At 42.9% G+C, this 19584-nt stretch overlaps 1 non-coding gene across 1 annotated transcript; it reads left to right on the forward strand.

Annotated features, from left to right (window-relative positions):
• The first annotated feature begins 17722 nt into the window (after positions 1-17722).
• Trnaa-agc lies at positions 17723-17794 on the forward strand. Its single transcript has one exon. It is a non-coding gene; the product is annotated as a tRNA-Ala (tRNA).
• Positions 17795-19584: the final 1790 nt, after the last annotated feature.

The raw sequence follows: 19584 nt of genomic DNA on the forward strand, positions 1-19584 counted from the left end.
TGATGTTCGGCATTTCTTAAACAGGAGATTGGAAAACCGATGGATCGGTCGTGGTGGAGATCATGATCAGCAATTCATGTCATGGCCTCCACGCTCTCCCGACTTAACCCCATGCGATTTCTTTCTGTGGGGTTATGTGAAAGATTCAGTGTTTAAACCTACTCTACCAATAAACGTGCCAGAACTGCGAGCTCGCATCAACGATGCTTTCGAACTCATTGATGGGGACATGCTGCGCCGAGTGTGGGAGGAACTTGATTATCGGCTTGGTGTCTGCCGAATCACTAAAGGGGCACATATCGAACATTTGTGAATGCCTAAAAAAACTTTTTGAGTTTTTGTATGTGTGTGCAAAGCATTGTGAAAATATCTCAAATAATAAAGTTATTGTAGAGCTGTGAAATCGCTTCAATCATTTGTAATTACCCTGTACTGCAAACAAGTCCTTTCGGTTGATTCCTGGAGGAAAATACAAGTATACATGAGGAGGGCACCGAGTATTTCTGCATTATCGTCTTGACAGACGAATTCTACTGCACAGCACCCAGATTACGGTTTATACCGATGAGAGGCGAGCGAAAACCGTACTTGACGCCGCCCCGAAACGCGACGGACCAGCCTATCTGCGGAACCCATGGGACTGCATGCCTGAGACCTTTTCCCCAACTTTCTACAACGATCATCAGGTGTCGGACAAATTCTGTAGTCGTCGGGAAGGGAAACCGCCATCATTCACCCAGGTTCCACTCAAGGTGTTCACTTGCCCACCTTGTTCTCTCACCGCTGTGGTGCGAACGGGGTTGCAGGGAGCATGGTATTGTTCATAATAGACACCTAGAGCAAAAGTGGTCGAATGGAGAAGGTTGCGCCAGTCTTGCTCGACCAAGCCCTCGCACTTTCCCCCGAAAGGACACCGTGGAGTTGTATCGGATTCTCCTCGAAGAAACTACGAATTTTAGTTTTTAGTAGGGCTGTGTTTGGCACGGCTGAACTGTTCCAACAGCTTACGTCACAGTCCAGGAAGTCTCAAGTTCTGTTCGATCTATCTATTCGTCCGCGATCCAGCGACTGTTGTTAATCCTATGTCCACGACCTGTGTTACCGTTTTTAATACACTATGAATCTTTATAATAAAAACAACTGTGAAATACGGACTAAAAAATCTTCTAGGGTGCAGGTCATATGTAAAAACGGAAAATTATAAGTAAGTAAGACCTTGCAATCAGGATTCTGTCCACGACTGGTCTTTTCGTTGTAATTCATTCTCACAACAGCAATAACAGTCAGTTTACCACGAACTATTTCGTCCGTTAGTTGCCTACGTTCTTCCTCAGGGTTCAATATATCTCCTTAAGAAAGCTCTTCGAAATCGTTTCAACGGGTCAGTAATAATAAATTTAAATGTCCTTCATGATGCGGCAGTTTTTATGTATCTCAGTGTTTATAATGTCATATATCCTGAACTATGTGTCGTCTAGTGAAATTATTTTCTATGTACATTCAATAGTGTATGTGAGTACTGCAAAATGTCCCGCAAATATAATTCATAGTAAAGAAGTAATAAATTAAAACGTCATTCACGGTGCGAAAATGAACAGCGAAAATGTACTAAGTACATTGTCAGTGAGAAAAACTTTTTTAAAGGTTTGAAATTATGTGTAAAGTGTGTTGCAAATCACGAAGTGCTCTCGTTCTCAAAAAACTGCACGAACAAAATCTGGCTGGTCGCGCGCATCGTGGTCTACAATTCTTTTTCAACCCCACCCGTTTGATAGGTCCTTGTTTCTTACCCCCATAGCAATTATTTTCAAACAGTTAGTGATACGTGTACCAAATTTGACTGAAATTAGTCAAGTGATTTCAGAGAAGATTTGGACGTACATGCATACATACATACACACATACATACATACATAGTTATATAATTGTATGGATATCTTTTATTTTGTGATCTGATTTTGATGAAATGAAGCCTGTACGGTTCCCAAAGCTTTACTCATGTTACCTCAAAAACCCAATGAAAATTTCTCTAGTAGTTTTGGAGATTAGCGTGTTCAGAGGCAGACAGACAGACACGGCGATTTTACAGCTTTGTTATTAGTACAGATTGGAAATACTACATTCTTCTTGAAGTCTGAGAGTGTTACACGTGTCTCACATACTTTACATGTCAGGTGGAGCAGTTTTGTATGACTGGTTCTCTCGAAGATCTCAGCAAATCAGAGTGAATGTGTTGTAGTGTACGTCCCTAGCTTCGAGTTTGTTCTTTCATGCTCTGTCAAATTATTCACGATTCGAAATAAGTTTATTTCCTGCAGATAGGAACTTTTGTCTCAGTTCTATGTTAGAAGTCAGTCTCCTCAAACCCTCAACTCCTTCAAAGTAATATCGCACCCTGTGCTGCGTTACACATGGCGAACTCAAGAACCTTTGCGCTGCACTCTCGGTCTGAACACTAGTGTACCCCACCAAGCAGTTGCTATCTCCTCCACACCATTCAACGATTTATACTGTCACAGGCTTATACTAAACTGCTCAACAAAATATTTCACACCCTCAAGACGCATTTTTATTGCTGTGGGAAACCTCTTTCTCTATATCCTTTTGAGCACTGGAAATCGTTACGTGAAATGGAGGTAGAAATAATCCTGCATTCTCAGTGCATACTGTGTCTGCAATTGTCAACTAGAGAATGCGTCTTACATACAACACTCAGGCTGTCAACAAGCTACGAGGCGTCATTTCAAGTTGCTTCTTTTTAATGTTACATTTACAGTTTATTGCAGATAGTGATGGAGAAGAAATAAAAACTTTGAGGTTCGCCGATGACATTGTAATTCTGTCAGAGACAGCAAAGGACTTGGAAGAGCAGTTGAACGGAATGGATGGTGTCTTGAAGGGAGGATATAAGATGAACATCAACAAAAGCAAAACGAGGATAATGGAATGTAGTCGAGTGAAGTCGGGTGATGCTGAGGGTATTAGATTAGGAAATGAGACACTTAAAGTAGTAAAGGAGTTTTGCTATTTGGGGAGCAAAATAAGTGATGATGGACGAAGTAGAGAGGATATAAAATGTAGACTGGCAATGGCAAGGAAAGCGTTTCTGAAGAAGAGAAATTTGTTAACATCGAGTATAGATTTAAGTGTCAGGAAGTTATTTCTGAAAGTATTTGTATGGAGTGTAGCCATGTATGGAAGTGAAACATGGACGGTAAACAGTTTGGACAAGAAGAGAATAGAAGCTTTTGAAATGTGGTGCTACAGAAGAATGCTGAAGATTAGATGGGTAGATCACATAACTAATGAGGAAGTATTGAATAGGATTGGGGAGAAGAGAAGTTTGTGGCACAAATTGACCAGAAGAAGGGATCGGTTGGTAGGACATGTTCTGAGGCATCAAGGGATCACCAATTTAGTATTGGAGGGCAGCGTGGAGGGTAAAAATCATAGGGGGAGACCAAGAGATAAATACACTAAGCAGATTCAGAAGGATGTAGGTTGCAGTAGGTACTGGGAGATGAAGAAGCTTGCACAGGATAGAGTAGCATGGAGAGCTGCATCAAACCAGTCTCAGGACTGAAGACCACAACAACAGTGAGATTACAAGAAAAAGATTAAGATTTAGAAGTACAACACAAATTTTGGCATGTGTTGTGTATTGGGTTTCTTCGAAGTGTGAATGAAAGCTCGACACTTTCGGAATATTCCAGTCTTAACCGATCATTTCTGGGGCTTCCTTTTCTTCTTCTTCTTCTACTACGTCTTCTTCTTTTTTGTTACTGTGGTATGATCACTGTACACAGCCAATTGACAAATAATACTCCATGTTTCTTATGGAATCTTTTTGCTTGATGTTCTCATTTCACGTGCGAGAAATAATCGTTTAAGACGTCTAATCGATTGTGAATTACGTTAGCATCCATCTGTCTATTCATCCAAATGACATCGTTGTTTTCAAACGTGGACATCGCAGCTTTGGAAGCCTCAAGATTCCCTCTGTGTTGCGCGATGTATGATCGCAAGTCTCCTTCCGATATAACACCAGATCACAGATGCGGTTCCTCAGGTAAATCAGTGAGTTGACGTATCAGCGAGACCACATGTTTCCCATGTAAAATTTGTGCTAAGGTGAATGTTGTATTATTTTCCGTTGGTTGCAATTTTTTGGTTGACTATCATGTACCAAATGGCTCCAACACTGGATGGTAGAAAGTCGTCGTATAAATTCCTGCAGATATTGTTCCAGTTTATCTAAGAGCAGAGATCCTCTAGGTGATGTTTCTTGCCGTACTTCGTTAAAAATTATACCAGGTGTACAACTTTGCTTCCGCCGTTTGCCGATAGGGAGCGACAACGATAAGTAGCCGTCGAAAGAAACAGATCGCAGACGTCAGGCAGTTAGCTTGGACCTCGGTCAAAATAACCTCATTCAAACATTAGTAGACTTGTGTCTGCATCGTAAAGTTGTTCTTGTTTGAAAATGTCAGTTTGCGGGAGGTGTTACTGTTTTGTTTCAATATGAAGAAACCAGCGGCTGAGTCTCTTCGAATGCTCTCAAGTACGTATAGTATGGACGATATTAGTGAAAGAACGTATCGTGAGTGATTTCAACGCTTCAAGAATGGTGATTTTTAACGTTGTAGACCGGCATAGTGGTGGAAGAGAGAATGTTTTCGAAGATGCAGAATTGGAGACATTGCTGAGTGAAGACTCGCGTCAAACTCTAGAAGAATTGACACGATTAGTGGGAGTGAACACAGCAAGCCATTTCAAAACGTCTCAAGGCTATGGGCATGATTCAGAAAGAAGGAACTTGGGTCCCGTGTGAGTTGAAACCAAGAGATGTTGAACGGCGTTTGTGTGTTTGTGAACAGTTGCTTCAGAGGCAAAAACGGAAGGGATTTCTGTATCACATTGTGACCGGGGACAAAAAATGGGTTAATTGCGATAACCCTAAACGCAAAAAATTATGGGGGTATCCCGTCCATGATTCAACGTCGACGGCCAAACCGAATATTCACGGCTCCAAGATCATGCTCTGCATTTGGTGGGACCAGCTCGGCGTCGTGTACTATGAGATGTTAAAGCCAAGTGAAACAATCACAGGTGCCCGTTATCAAACGTAATTGATGCGTTTGAGCAGAGCATTAAAAGACAAACGGCCGCAACAGCGAGAGGCACGATGAAGTGATTTTGCAGCACGACAACGCTCGACCCCACGTCGTAAAAAGAGGTTAGCACATGCTTTGAAACGTTAAAATGGGAAGTCATACCCCACCCGCCGTATTCTCCAGACATTGCACCCTCTGAATATCACTTTTTTAGATCAATGACGCATGGTCAGGCTGACCAACACTTCCGATCTCATGAAAAGTCACAAATTGGATCGATTCGTGGCTCGTTTCAAAAGATGAACAATTTTTTCGACGCGGGATTCGTACACTGCCCGAAAGATGGGAGAAAGTAGTGGCCAGCGATGGAAAATACTCTGAATGATACATGTGTAACCAATTTGTTTTATTAAAGCCTAAAATGTTGGGGAAGAAATGGCTGAAGCAAAGTTATGCACCATGTAGATCGATTTCTTATTAAGATATGATGCGAATTGCAGGGCTTGTGTGTGTAGCCACACTCGAAAATATATGACTTATATCTGTTAAGGTTCTGTGTATCGTTTCCGTGTTGACCAGCGGCTCCATGCTTACTGGCCCCCATCTGTTGATAAAGGTTTCTATAATGAGCAAGCTGTTGCTCAGAAGAGATTTGCGTTTTGACATACGTCCGTGAGGTGTAGACCTGCCTCGTAGTTGGCAGGTGTCGTAAAGCACTTCAAAAATATTTCCCCTCATGATGAACTGGCATAGCGCTCGTTGGATGTCATCTGCTGTGGCAGCAGCTCTCCAGCTGTCTGTGCCATTCGACGGTGCGCGCACTGCCACTTTCTGGGAAGAAGTGTTGTCAGTAGTGGAAGTTGCCTGAGGAATTTGCGTCACAGCACCGACGTAGTTCTAACATTCAGTCGCCATGGTGACGCACAAAACACAGAACATCGATCGTACTGGTCACCCGAGTTCAAAAAACGCCGTCTGATGACTGCTCACTATAATCTAGGGTTGGGCAAACGATACTCGCGTTCGAACGGGTTCGAGATTTCGAGCCTGTTCGAACACTCACGTAACTTACGACTTGAGTGGCGCGAGTGCAAGGGATACACGGGAAACTACGAACTAACCACACTAACAGTCTACGGCTCGGCTTAAAATTTGACAATGTCGTGAAACAGAAGAAAATAGCATTAAATTTTACCACTGAAGAAACTGCTGCTGTATTTGAACAAATTTACAGTAAGAATTCTCATACAATATGAGTATGTATGACCTTTAATCATGCATGCTGATTTTTAAGTAAAGGTCGCACGTAAAGGCGAGAATGTTGCCCTCCAGAAAAATCACTGTATTTTGCCCGTTTTATTTAGTGATAAGAGGATAATGATTTACGAAGTGGGTTACAAAGTGTCATTTCAATTCCTGTTTACGTATTATAATGCAAATTTTAATCAGTTTAATAACAAGATAGCAACATTCAGATGAAACAAAGGCGAAAATTAATCAACAATTAAATGTATAAGGTACTTACTGATCTGAAGAATTTTACGCGAATTATGGAAAAATACTTACTCTTTGACTTTTGAACTTCATCATGTTTGTGAAAATGCTTTTATTGGCTGATACTTGCTACATAATACGATTGGAAGTAATGAATACAATGCTTATACAAACTTCAATGTTTTAATCCATACTTCCACACTACTGCAGTCGTACAGTGCATATATCCGCACTCCTGCCCATGCCACTCTTTACATAGGGGAGAGCGAGGAGCATATGACGAGCTATACTTACTCAGACAGACAGGCACTTGAGGGAGCTGATGTTATTGCACTTACAGTAGGCTGCTTACTTACCATCATTCGTCATAACGAAGCTACTGATACTTGAGTACAGCTGCGGATAACAGCTAGTATCAAATAAAGCATATGCTGTGAATGTTACCAGCCTAAACAAGTCATAGTTATAATGAATAATGGGAATTTTTTACTAAAGAATGAAACGGCTGATATATGTCGATCTTGGAAAAGTTCAGTTTTGTTTCAGGAAAAAATTAGGAACACGGGAGACAACATTAACTCCATGACATAGCTTAGGAGAAAGACTGGAGGAAGTCAAACATATCTTTATACTATTTGTAGTTTTAGAGAAAGCTTTTTGACAATGTTGACTGGAATGCAATCTTCCAAATTCTGATGGTAGAACGGATAAAATGCAGCGAATCCAACGTTATCGACAACTTGTACAGAAACCAGACTGACATTATAAGAGTTCAAGGATATGGGATGGAAGCAAAAGGTGTAAAATTTCACAGAGAACAAAAATAAAAACCTTGGCGTATGGCAACGACAATGTAATTTTGTTACAGACGCCATAGGACTTGGAAGATCAGTTCAACGGAATGGATAGAAATTGGAAAAAAGCCTGTAAGATGGACGCCAACAAACGTAAAACAAAGGTAGTACAGTACAGTCGAGTTAAATCAGGCATTGATTCGAGAATTAGGTTAAGAAATGAGTTGTTGAAAATAATTTTGCTATGTGGGGAGTAAAATACAATGACTAAAGAAGAGAGGTTATAAATTGCAGACTGACAATGTCAAGAAACCTTCTCTGAAAAAAAAGGAATATTTTTAACGTACAATGTAAATTTAAGTGTTAGCAAATCTGTTCTGAAAGTATTAGAGAGTTTTGTAGCGTGGTAGAGAAGTGAAACGTCAACGACAAACAACTCAGACAGGAAAGGTGTAGAAGGTTTTGACATGCTGTGCTACAGAAGGGTGCTGGAGACCAGATGAACAGATCGGTTAACTAATCACGAGGGAGAAAATATGTTTATTGCATAACATCACTAAAAGAAAGCATTGGTAGGTGGCAGACACGCTGAGGTACCAAACTATAGGTGTGGAGGAAAGTGTGGGGGTAAACATTGCTGAGTAAGATTGTGGCTTGACTATAGAAAGCAAGTTCAAATGAGTGTAAGTCGCAGTAGCTATGAAGAGCTGAAAAGCTTTAGACTTGTCGGGTGTACCATATGTATGTGATTTCTTTCACTGATTGAGGTTATTTCGAGGTACCGGACAACTAGTTCGATTCATCGAAAAATTCGATTTATCAAGGTTCCAATTAATAACAGTCGACTATATCATTTTATAATAGGTACCTACTCGCTACAGTACACTTAATTCAGAGACTATAGTTTGAATGAGAGTTGTACATGTTATTTTGCCCTGGGGTAACATACAAATATGTACGAATAGAATTTAGTAGATTTTGGCCTTTCCTATTAACATGCGGAAAAAAACCGCGAATTGAATGTAGAATACTACTTGGAAGCTTCTAGAATCCGGAGCCGCCTCCAGCTTTTATTTGGAATAGCAGCGAACGGTGAAATACTATCGAAATATCCCCGCAAATGGATGTGGATGTACTTGCTTCTAGTCAGTATCTGTTACACGCTCTGACTTTCTTCAAGCTTGATACGTCAGTCTGTGTAGTGGAGGAAAAATAGTTTTTGATGTTAGTTACCCTCAGTAGGAAAATTAGACACAGAGGTTATACAACAAACGTGCTATGTATTGGCTCCTAAATATTGTTTGGTGTATTTGTATGTATACGGGGTGTTTGTTTTGATTTGGAGCAAAATATTTCGTAAAATAGGCATCATACGAAAAAAGTGTTCCAGACGAAAAGGGTGGGAGTGTTGCGGGCTGCCCATTTTGGTAGACACAGACGCTCCGGATGAGAAGTTCGTATTTTCAGGGATGACATGTGTGTCAGCTGAAATCGCCATCTCCTAACCCATCTCACCTCTCCATAGGGGGTCAATATTTTATTTTCAAACGCGAAATTTTTTATTCCAGATCCGGATTCTGCGCCAAAAAATACCCAGGGGTTACCGGAAACATCTTTTTTCTATTCGAGGCAGATGGTACTGTAATCGACAAAATTCATTTTTTTTATTTTTTCAGTTAAGAACGGATTCATTTTATCCTAATTTACATTTTCTATAAAATGTAAATTTTCTTGCTCTAAATAGCTGATATCATTGTTAAACAATTTAGTTTTGCACTTTTGATTGTACAGTGAAGCATTACTCATTTACAGTTCAACGTGTAGCAAATAAGCTGCATTTTACGTAACGTAGTTTTTTGTTCCCTTGGGAGTTAATTTCGGTGGGTCATCACGCGATCAGTATGCTTGAATTCTCGAGTCCCAACGAATCGGTGAGTTCTTCCGTCCAATCACCGTAACACTGTCGTCGACTATAGCGCCATCTATTACGAATCGAAAAAATTGTTACCGATAAACCCCACATACTTTTTGGCGTAGAATCCGAATTTGGAATAACAAAAGAAGGGAGGGGTGGGGGTCCTGTTCCCATTTGAAAATGAAAACCTGACCCCCCCACCATGGGGATTGGGGGTGGTGGGGGTTAAGGGATGGTTGTCTCAGCACAGATAAAGTCGCTTTTCAAAATGTTTTCTCTCTTAGAACTTTCTTCACACGATGCGTATTGTTTGACCCATTTAGTTCTCCCTAGTTAAAACAAACAGTCTCTATTATTTTCTCGAGCAAAATTAAGTTGATGTATTGACATATTTGGTCGTCACTCTTCCCATTTTTCAGTTCTCGGTGGTGTGGACCATATTTTTCAAGAACATGAATTATTAATTTTGCATTTGTCATTAAGAATTTCTATTTTCATTATTAGTTCCTTAATTCTGTTAGTATATTTATACTTTTTGTGAAACGACCGGTCCGTCATAGCTTCTTTTAATTAGCTTTTGATTTTATGACCCATCTTTACCAATTGGGTGCCAAACACCACAGCAGGCAGCACTCAGAAATAAAACATTAGAGGCGCTGCGGTAGACCCACTTGCCACGAATGGTCGATTGACACAAGAAAGTGACTGGTGTAAAAGGAGCTTTAGAACTCAGTTCATCATTGACGTCACTGACGTATCGCGAAATGGCAGGCGGCTGATTTAAACGCTAGAATGTGAAACGAACTCACCACGAATGGACGAGTTTGACCAGGAAGTCCATTGTACTTCACTGGCTCAATGACGTCGCCCATCTCACCCCGGCGGGTATTGTTGGAATATTGCCTGAGCCCGCTGCTATCGTTTCGCTCGCCATCTACGGTCAGCGAATGTTCTACAAGCCTCTACGAACCGACAACAGCCATCTTGTTTTTGAAGTAGGACAGAAGTAACTTCCGCATCACGTGTCCATGTCCAGTAATGTTGCTCGATAAAACGTGGACCGTGCGTAGAAAGAACTCCTACAGCACAGTACAGTACAAAAGGTAGCTGCAAGAAATACGCAGTGAGACGAACAGAAATGACACTGGGAAGAGAATATTTACACCGATGTCGCCGCGATTCATGGTGGTCTCCCGGGTGATATTAAAAAAAAAAAAAAAAAAAAAAAAAAACGGGACATGCTTCTTAATAGCGTGTGTGAAAGCCACGGAAGTAATGCATGCTTTGCAACATGCTCCCATGTTGGACACAAGACTGGCAAGGAGTTATTGTGGCAGTCCTCCACCAGCGGAGCCGACGACTGCTGGATGGTCATTGGTCCATGTGGACTTGCTGCAATAGCTCTCCCCAACCTATCCGACACGTGCTCGACGGGATTTAAGTCGGGGAAACGGACAGATCAGTTCTTTCGCCCGATATTATGTCGTTGGATAATCTCCTTAATCTGCGGCTTTCATTGTGATCACTCATTGGCATCCATAAAAATGTAATCAGAGCCGAATACACCCCAAAAAAATGTACTTGAAGAAGTAGTACAGTGTTATAGTAACGCTGACCGGCGAATGTACATTGTTCAAAGATGTGGAGATCAGTACACCCATGGAACGTTACGCCTCCCCATACCACAACACTTGGACAACCAAAATGTTCATGTTAGACAATTCTGGGCGTGTCATCGTATGGGGAGCGCTGAGAAAACGTAATGCGCCCACGAATATTGTGGAATATCGACGTTTTGGTGGTCCAGATTTTATGTTGTGGGAAAACATAAGGTTCCATGGACGTAATGACGTTGGACGTCAACGTCGATATTCGACAATGTTCGTGGGCACCTCCATCGCTCAATGTTCTTGTGATATTGTACTCCTTCCATTTTTATGGATTAGAATGCACGACTGCATAGACCAGCGCAGCGGAGGATCTCTACGACCGATAGGACATGTTTCACCTGGACCGGACTGCCCCCTCTATGGTGTACACGCCGGCCGCAGCTTCGTCTGGACCTTTCACGTGGCCCTAAGGACTCCGTTAACCCTGCAGCTCTCCGCTGTCACTTCCTCTCGATTCTTGACGTGTTCCGGGGCTCTGATGGCTGATGGTCGTGTTGGCTTTGCCTACGTTCACGGCGGCCATATTGAACAGCATTCCTTACCCGATGGCTGCACAGCTGGTGGCCATTTCTTGTACACTTCAGTATCTCCGTTCATGCCCTGGGAAATCTTTTCTTTAATGTACTGACTCCTTGAACAGCCTAAAAACTACCGACCAGTGCTACCCTAGTCATCTTTTGGTAGCGTTCATCCAGGAGTCTGTCTATGCCCTGGAACGATCCACTCGTTCAGTGGTGTGCGTCTGGACCCCTGGTCACGTCGGAATCCCAGGAAATGAACTTGCTGACAGGCTGGCCAAACAGGCTACACGGAACTGACTTGGGTATGTTATTACGCAGCAAGGTTTTTCAGCTTTGGGAGACGGAATGGCAGTATCTTAGTACGCACAACAAACTGCGGGCCATTAAGGGGACCACGAATGTGTGGAAGTCCTCGATGATGGCCTCTCGCAGGGACTCCGTGGGTCTCTGCCGGCTCCGCATTGGCCATGCCTGAGCGATCCAGGGCTACCTTCTGCGCCGTGAAGACCCACCTCAGTGTCGGTGCGACGCCCGGTTCAGAGTGGCCCATATTCTGGTGCACTGTCCCACTTTGACTGCCCAGCGACGAAATTTTGGGTTACCGGACTCGTTGCCGCTCATTTTATCTGACAACGCCTCATTGGCTGGTTTAGTTTTACGTTTTAATCGTGAGGGTAGGTTTTATCATTTGATCTAAGTTTTAGCGCTTGTCCTTTATCACTCTGCGTCCTCCACCCTAGTGCTTTTAGGGTGGAGGTTTTGATGTGTTGCAGAGTGGCTGGCTTTTCCTTTTTATTTTCGTGGTTGGCCAGCCACTGTAATCTGCTTCCTTGTTTTACTCTCTTTTGTTTCTTGCACCTCTGTTGTTTTCTTGTCCTCTTTTGTTCCTTTTAATGTTTTTGCCTTTCCTTCGTTGTTGTGGTCTTTTCTTTCTTTCCGTTTTGTGTTACATGTCTCATCTGTTATATTCTCACACTTATGGCATTGTTTTATTATGACCAAGAGACCGATGGCCTCTTTGTTTGGTTCATTTCCCCCTCTTTTAAACCAACCAACCGGGCTGCCCGCTCACCCGACTTAAATCCCCGTCGATCGTGTGGGATGCATCAGGAAGTGGTCAACATGCACCAACGACCATTCAGCAGTCGTGAACCGCGCAACTGGAGGACTGGAACGCCCTACCAGAAGAAATTTCTGCCAATCCTGTAGCCAGAATGGGAGCACGTTACAGAGCATGCACTGCCGTTCGTAGTGAGCACACATGCTACTAGGTACCATGTCTCGCCGTTGTTCGGGGACCATCAGGAATCACAGTGACTTCAGTGTAGTTACTGTGTAAGTGACGTGCACTTAACTGGTGTTTATGAATTGAGTGGAGCCCTGAGCTATATCCTGATGGCTTAAAGAGCCACGAGCAAGTGGAAATGGTATCTGACATTAAAACTAAAGTAAAAGATTGGGTCGCCACCCACGACAAACAACAGGTTCGACTGAGTTGGAAAATTAATTAATTTAGTCATAAGGAAAACTCATTAAAGAACATTCATTGTAATGTAACTATTAATATGATCCAGGGATTGTTCACATGAATCAAATATTAAAATAAAGTAAAAAGTGTGTGAACACTCTGAATAAGAGCAGCTTGCAGCAACGTTCCTGAAAAGAAGATTTATTCTAAAGAGTTTATTTTAAATAAAAGGGGAACACTAATTATGGGACCTGTGTGCATGGAAACGCTATGAATGGGCAAACAAGGAAACTTCAAGGTAAATGGCATAGATAAAGGAGATATAACATCGCTACCCTGGATAAGAATTGAAACAAAATTATTTATTTCTTAAGACATTGATATAAGACATCTGTACAACTGCCGTTGCCTGGTAACTACGTACGATTTCGTGTGAAGCGCTATACGATTCACAACAGAATCTCTTAATTTAGAATCGCGGTCGTGATTAGAGGGGGACGGGAAAGGTTTAATACTCGTATTCAGACCCACATTAACTCAAAGAACAGCAAGGACGGCCCCAACACCAACATGCAACGAAGCTAGGAGGTTTGGTCCGCTGTGTTGAGAAATGATTAAATAAAAGAGTAAATCTGAGGATCACGGATGCATTTAAAGTTCAACTTCGATTCGGAGAAACAGTCTCAACGAGTGCCACACATTCACGCTTACGTGCTTAACATGAAATCACAAACCACAAATAAAATTGATTAATCCGGACAGGATATATTTAATATTCCAAAATCAAAGCAATAAGAAAACTCTAGGACATAGGCAGGGGGCCACAGGAAAGTTAGGCTCACAGTTAACTCGTGTGGCCACGTGGTTCACGGAGAGACAGTTTCTACGTACCATGGCCAAATTTTAGCAACATTAAACCATGCAGCCGCGAAAAATTAACATTTTACAGAGGACACATTTGAATAGACAAAGGCTTGTGGCAGAGGGTCAACAAACTCTGATATTAACCCACATGGATGTTTTCCAACGGACCTATAGTAATGAAACAAAGAAAATTCACAAATAGGTAAACATTATCAAGATTAGGGGAAGATTAGAATGTATACACATGCAGTCGGAGGCACGCAAACATTCACACTGAACCGAGGGCGCACTTCCTACTTGAGATCGCTTCTACATATGCAACACCTTTGTGCTACGTTCTTCTTACGGACCAAAGTCTGCATTAGGAATCAAACTGAAAGTCTGCAAAAGCCTTGCATTCCTTGCTGCGACCCAGCAAAACAATCTTTATTGGACAAAACGCGAGGCCAGAAACTGCACAAGGTGCAAGTTCAGTGAGACTGAATTACAAAAAGCTCCCCTCTCGCTATGAGACAAAACGCCACGCGCTTAAATCAACTCACCCTTCTTCGAAAAGACCTCGGCTGCAGACCCTTGGAGAACTACAAGCTGCCCATCTCACACTAAAACTTCTCCCACACAAATCTGTGGCCAGGAAAGCAAAGAGATGAGGCTTCCGCCACCAACCTAATACCGGTAACTTTCATATAAAGGGAACAAATCTCTTTGCCTACCTGAAAAATACAAGGGTTGGCCATTCTGTAAGACTACCGCTGATTCTCTGCGGCAGATTAAATCACCGTACAGCAAAATAAAACATACCCACATTCATTCAAAAAATGGTTCAAATGGCTCTGAGCACTATGGGACTTCTGAGGTTATCAGTCTCCTAGAACTTAGAACTACTTAAACCTAACTAACCTAAGGACATCGCACACACCCATGCCGGAGGCAGGATTCGAACCTGCGACCGCAGCGGTCGCGCAATTCCAGACTGTAGCGCCTAGACCCGCTCGGCCACCTCGGCCGGCCCACATTCATTCATTCATTCATTCATTCATTCACTCACGCATGCATGCCAGAGAGTTTTAAATAGGAGAACGAGGAATAAACATTTTATGGAATCATAGTCGAGAGTTGAGTTACATATAAAGACATGTAAGACTTGCAATGGCGTTATATACACGTTTGCAAGTCTGAAAAGAACTAACATGACAGCTGTATGATGCTTGCAAATCGTAGAAGGAAATAGGCTACGGCTAGATTGGATTATAACTCAGTTTTCTCTGGTACGAAATTTAGCACCGAAAACACCCGAATTGTTCTGTAGGATGCAAAGTGCACTGGAAAGCAAATAAAATGATAATGAAACGGGACTACAGGACCCTTTTAACTATCTTTGAATGAGAGTGTCATTTCTGTTTGTCTCATTGCGTATTTATTTCAGTTACCTTCTGTATTACACTGTAGCAGCTATTTTTATGTATGGTCAAAGTTCCATTGAGCTTGGTAGTTACTTTCGTCCTTCAGCTTTGGACACCGGCGCCTGTTTGTTCCTATCACTGCCTGGGAAGGTTCTGCCGTTGCAACAGAAGTGATATACGTGAGTCGTGAAAACAGTGCGACTGCACTTAACACAGAGAAAAAATGTTCACATCTTGCTGGTAAGAAAATTTCCGTCATCATTATTTCGTTAGAAAGAAGGAGCCAAGGAAGGGGTTACGACGTAAGGCCTAATTGTCAGAGGTTACGCTAACGTCTTGGTTAGATTACAATTCACTCCGCAGCTGTGCTTCATGAAGTAAGGGTAGTGGTGCTCTTGATGGTGACCCTTCGGCTGGATGGGCCATTAAATTTATCAACCCCTTGGTGCTATTCGGAAACAGTTGGCTGTGTGCCAACTCCAGGTTCCGCCCTTTACTTTATATCGCCCATCAGCACCAGCAACATAAACAGTTCACTACACTACACATACAGACTGTCACAGAGACAAACGCCAAAGTAACAGTTAGGACGACTGACACACAAGCCGTCCAACTGACGTCAACTCGTAAGGCTTGCGTCAGGCCGTTAGCCGCACGAGTATGTTTAGACAGCTGCGTGGGATAGTTCATTGACAAGAAACATAAATAGAGAATGAGGGAGAGTGGATTTTGAAAGGTGTCTCGAAGCCCGATATATTTTCAGCACTGGTATTCAGTTGTGTGTAATATAGGAAGAGTGCTTAAGTTGAATCTTTAGCTGCAACATCGGTGCTTTACCTAAACCGAAATTTATAATAAAATTTCATTTTTTGCAGGTACGGCGCACTGACGAACGCTCTGCTGTCAGGTAGTGTAAATGGATTCTGAAGCAATTATTAAATTTTCATCTTCACAGGTAAATACGGCGACGTCAGGAATCATTGCAAAATGGCTCTGAGCTCTATGGGATTTAACTTCCCAGGTAATCAGTCCCCTAGAACTTAGAACTACTTAAACCTAACTAACCTAAGGACATCACACACATCTATGCCCGAGGCAGGACCGTAGCGGCCGCTCGGTTCCAGACTGTAGCGCCTAGAACCATTCGGCCACTCCGGCCGGCGAATCATTGCAATCGCGTTGTGACAACCGTAACACAGAAAGAAACAAACATGCTCGCACGTTTAACGTCTCGTTACTTATAACTCATCTCTAAACAATAAAAAATGTTTAACGGGAAACTATGGATAGCAGAATATTTTTTCGTACCCTACAATTTCGTGTTCAACTACGTTAAGCACTAAACACTAAAATATGTATTTTCGACCTTGTCAGGTTGCAGTACAATAGAGTAACTCGATACCTTTCCGAAATTTCTTCTTGTAGGTATATAATGTAAATTAGAAATCTAAACAGTATATTATTGCCTTTTGAGGGAAAAACTCTTATTGTTTACCCAGTTAGAGAATTAAATTGGTGAATTCTTATGTTGGCCTTATAATCCAGTGGTAATACTCTTACAACATTGATACACCGCATTTTTAAACTTTCCCCGGTGGTAAATAAGAGTGTTTTCTTAGATTCATACGAAGTGAAAATTACCAGTACCGAAATTCCTTCCTTACATACGTTCCAACCTGAACATGACAGCCTCTTAAACGCCCAACCCACTAGGTGTTCCTCCTAAACACGAACAGCCTTGCTCGGGCTCTCAACCAGTATTGGAATAGTACCTCAGCATCGAACTAAATGGGGGATCGAGCATAAAACGCAGACGTAGGTGTTTTAATCATACTAGAATGGTTCAAATGGCTCGGAGCACTATGGGACTTAACATCTGAGGTCATCAGTCCCCTAGAACTTAGAACTACTTAAACCTAACTAACCTCAGAACATCACACACACATTCATGACCGAGGCAGGATTCGAAGCTGCGAAGGTAGCGGTCGCGCGGTTCCACTGAAGCGCCTAGAACCGCTCGGCCTCTACGACCGGCAATCATATTAGAGTTTAGGGGTAGTACCAAGTGGGCTATGTGGGAATTTGGAATGGGGGAGGAGGCGTGCTAGCAAGCATTGTGGAAAGCCACTGTGTCAAAGTGGGTGCATCTGCCTAGTGGCAGGAGACTTGTGTTCGAATCCCGGCCATGGTACAGATTTTCATTCGCGCTTCAACCTGCATATATACATCATAGATGTTTGTGACTTGAAAATATCTTTGGAACCATGTAGTTTCGTTTGATTAAAGGACCTCTGTCTGTGTTTCGGGCAGGGTTTCCCGTTTAGTTCGGTGCTGAGGTGCTATTCCAATTAAGTTGGAGAGCCTCTTCAATACCGTTCGAGTTTATGGGGAATAACAATTGAGCTCAGTCGTGAATGGGAATTTGGATTGAGGAGGGAGCCGTACTAGGGTAGTCGGTGCAGTTGTGCAAAGCGACAGTGCCAGGGTGGCGTAGTGGTCAGCGCGTCTGCCAAGCGAGCAGGAAGTCCAGGTTCGAATCCTGGCCTTGGTACAAATTTTCATTCGTTACTTCAGTCTGTATATATACATCAGAGTAAGCTGTTTCTTTTCTTGAAATGTTCCAACTAGCGTCTATTTTCAGAAAAACCCAATACTCATTTGCTTGCTTACTTATTTTATTTTACTTTACTTTACCCATGGCAATGGCCTTGCCACAATGTCTATACTGGTTCCCGTCAGATCACCGAAGTTAAGCGCTGCCGGGCGTGGCCAGCACTTGGATGGGTGATCATCCGAGCCGCCATGCGATGTTGCTATTTTTCGGGGTGCACTCAGCCTCGTGATGCCAATTGAGGAGCTATTCGACCGAGTAGTAGCTGCTCCGGTCAAAGAAAATCATCATAACGACCGGGAGAGTGGTTGTGCTGACCACACGCCACTCTTACCCACATCCTCATCTGAGGATGACTCGGCGGTCGGATGGTCCCGATGGGCCACTTGTGGCCTGAAGATAGAGTGCTTTACTTTACGCGGTCATACTCAGAGGACCGCACGGAGCTACAAGACTCCCGTTCCATTGGCTTCTAATTCCTGTTTTCTGCCTCCTATAACCGTTTACGCCGATCTGCAGCAGGTCATTATAAATCCCGACTCTTCACCTCTTCTTTGGTCTTTATGGTGGTCTTCTTCCGTGGGAAAGGGGGGGGGGGTGGAGAGGGGAGGGAAGGAGGGAGAGGGGGGAATCGATGGATTTCAAAGCTCATTGGTGCTAAGTCTTTCGATCGATAAGTCCTGCCCATATACGACGTTTAGTTTTAATCGGACATACAATACTCGATTTGGTGTACGTAAGCCAATGAGCCAAAACATTATGACCACCTGTTTAACAGCGTGTTGTTTCAATTTTCAAACACAGTCCAACAGAGCGTTTGCTAGGCATGGATTCTGCAAGTCCTTCACAGGATTCCAGAAGTACGTTGCATCAGATGTCTGCGCACAGATCAAGCAGTTCCCGCAAATGACAGGTCGGTGGATCACGGGCATGCAGCTGGCGCCCGACTTGTGTTCCAATGGGAACAGATCGGACAGATGTGATTCTTCAACTTCTCCCGGCGTATTTCTTGCTCGAACAGTCCACGGGTGTACTGCCGGTCCATAGTGTCCAACGGGCACAATATTTCGGAGATCAAACATGTCGCCATCGTCAGGTGCGCTGAAGAACTGAGCTCCTGAGGGCGGGCGGCCGTCCTAAATCCCCTGCTGCTTTCATCTTTTACTTTCCCCTCTTTGGGGAAGTGTGTTGGGGAGTTTGTAGCCTTTCGGCTTTTACTCCCCTGTGAACGTGTGTGTGTGATTTTTCTATAGTTTTTTGGTGTCTGTGATATGTGATGATTGTTGTGTCTGTGTCTGGTACTTGCCTGAGGTAGACGAGATGATTGGTGTTATATGGGAAGGAACAGGATTAGGGACTGGGTATTGGGATTTTCTCTTCGACTTAATCGTCGAAGATCGTCATAGGGCGCTTGTGCTTATCGCGGGACATGTCATACCGACCTAGAGAGTGGATGAGTGCGTTTCCGGATCTGGAAGAACCCTCATAGAAGGCCCTTGTGGAAGCTTCTTCGCAAACACAGTAGGATCTTATGTCTAGCTCTTTCAGCTTCAAGAACTCCCAACCTTGGGTCTAGAAAGGTTTCAATCAAACAGTTTGGATCTTCATTTAAGCTGCTGAAAGACTTTCTAATACAACTCTCAACGAGACTTCTATATGTGGTACGTCAAGGGCTGAAATTTCCTGGCAGATTAAAAACAGTGTGCCGGATCGGGACTCTAACGTGGGGC

The sequence above is a fragment of the Schistocerca americana genome, chromosome 2, assembly GCF_021461395.2.
Source record: "Schistocerca americana isolate TAMUIC-IGC-003095 chromosome 2, iqSchAmer2.1, whole genome shotgun sequence".
In the NCBI taxonomy this organism is placed as follows: domain Eukaryota; kingdom Metazoa; phylum Arthropoda; class Insecta; order Orthoptera; family Acrididae; genus Schistocerca; species Schistocerca americana.